General features: G+C 42.2%; 1 protein-coding gene across 1 annotated transcript in view; it reads left to right on the top strand.

The window, feature by feature from the left end:
* The window catches only part of tnc (tenectin), a 192,435-nt gene that overhangs the window by 115,297 nt on the left and 74,638 nt on the right, over positions 1 to 2,500 (top strand). The window lies entirely within an intron of this gene.

A 2,500-nucleotide genomic window follows, 5' to 3' on the forward strand; every position in this document is an offset into this window, starting at 1 on the left:
ACCCAGGAAGGCCAAGCATGGTGGCTTATTATCATTGGTGTCCTCTAGTGCTTCCCAAGGATTTGGAATACAATAGTCGACTAACACGTAGTGTATAGTTATTTACTGCTGGGTGAGGAGGTCAGTAGGTGGGAGGTCTGGATTACGAGGCGCCACAGAAGCTGCCTCGAAAACCCATTTAGACATACGACCACTCAGACATACGACCACTCAAACACATGACCACTCACATTCACGACCACTCACACACACCACCATTCACACACACGACCACTCAGATACACATCCACTCAGATACAAAAAGAAAGTGACAGTCACACTCAGAAAGAACCGCTGTGATGACAAGCTGGCAACCTTGGCCATTCATCACCGGATACATAAAGTAATCACCTGAATATATAACACCTGAGCAAAAGCCTGAAGGCGCGAGTTAACTGTCTGAATACATGAGTATTAGTGAGTACCTTACTCACCTTGCCTAGGACTAACACACACACATATAACAGCAAAATAAATTTTATAAATAAGAGAAATAAGTTGAGCCCAGTAGATCAATATTATCCAAAGGATCAGAACTATCAGAACGATCAGTATTATCCAAAGGATCAATATTACCCAAAGGGTGAATGTTAACCCGGTGATAATATCCAAAAAGATCAATATTATCTCGTCATATTGACGATTAGTGTCGTACAGTCGATGATCTTCAATTGTCTCCGAGACTCTTGATTGAGTCTCGGAGACAATTGAAAATCCTTGGTCAACAAAGCGATTTGTTTGTGGGGGAATCATGTGAGGGTAATTACTTTGTGAGGATGGTGACCTCTGGCTGCTGGGATTCCGCACATAGCCAGCCATGAGGAAATGTGTACTATGCCTCCTCATGATTAATGTGGTGACATATTCATCAGCGAGGAATCAGTAGGATGCCTTTTTTGTCAACATAACTTCCATGAAGTTTATTCAAGACGCCACGAAGGTACTCAGGGTTAACTTACACAAGACATAAATATGTAACAAGGTTGTATCTTTCCAGTCAAAGCAGCAACAGCAACATATACACAACAAGGTTGTATTATCCTATGGGATGAAGATTCTAGTTGAAATCTGGAAGTTAATATCTAAATTAGGTTAATAACTCTCAGTTATTATCAAGAAGTTAAATTCTGTTGAGATGAAACGTTGTATATATAAAATAAACACAACAACAACAGACACACACACAACAACAGACACACACAACAACAGACACACACAACAACAGACACACACAACAACAGACACACACACAACAACAGACACACACACAACAACAGACACACACACAACAACAGACACACACAACAACAGACACACACAACAACAGACACACACAACAACAGACACACACAACAACAGACACACACAACAACAGACACACACACAACAACAGACACACACACAACAACAGACACACACAACAACAGACACACACAACAACAGACACACACAACAACAGACACACACACAACAACAGACACACACACAACAACAGACACACACACAACAACAGACACACACAACAACAGACACACACAACAACAGACACACACACAACAACAGACACACACACAACAACAGACACACACACAACAACAGACACACACAACAACAGACACACACAACAACAGACACACACAACAACAGACACACACAACAACAGACACACACACAACAACAGACACACACACAACAACAGACACACACAACAACAGACACACACAACAACAGACACACACAACAACAGACACACACAACAACAGACACACACAACAACAGACACACACACAACAACAGACACACACACAACAACAGACACACACAACAACAGACACACACAACAACAGACACACACAACAACAGACACACACAACATCAGACACACACAACATCAGACACACACAACATCAGACACACACAACATCAGACACACACAACATCAGACACACACAACAACAGACACACACACAACAACAGACACACACACAACAACAGACACACACACAACAACAGACACACACAACAACAGACACACACAACAACAGACACACACAACAACAGACACACACAACAACAGACACACACAACAACAGACACACACACAACAACAGACACACACACAACAACAGACACACACAACAACAGACACACACAACAACAGACACACACAACAACAGACACACACAACATCAGACACACACAACATCAGACACACACAACATCAGACACACACAACATCAGACACACACAACATCAGACACACACAACAACAGACACACACAACATCAGACACACACAACAACAGACACACACAACAACAGACACACACAACAACAGACACACACAACATCAGACACACACAACATCAGACACACACAACAACAGACACACACAACAACAGACACACACAACATCAGACACACACAACATCAGACACACACAACATCAGACACACACAACA

This window comes from Cherax quadricarinatus, chromosome 48, assembly GCF_038502225.1.
Source record: "Cherax quadricarinatus isolate ZL_2023a chromosome 48, ASM3850222v1, whole genome shotgun sequence".
In the NCBI taxonomy this organism is placed as follows: Eukaryota; Metazoa; Arthropoda; class Malacostraca; order Decapoda; family Parastacidae; genus Cherax; species Cherax quadricarinatus.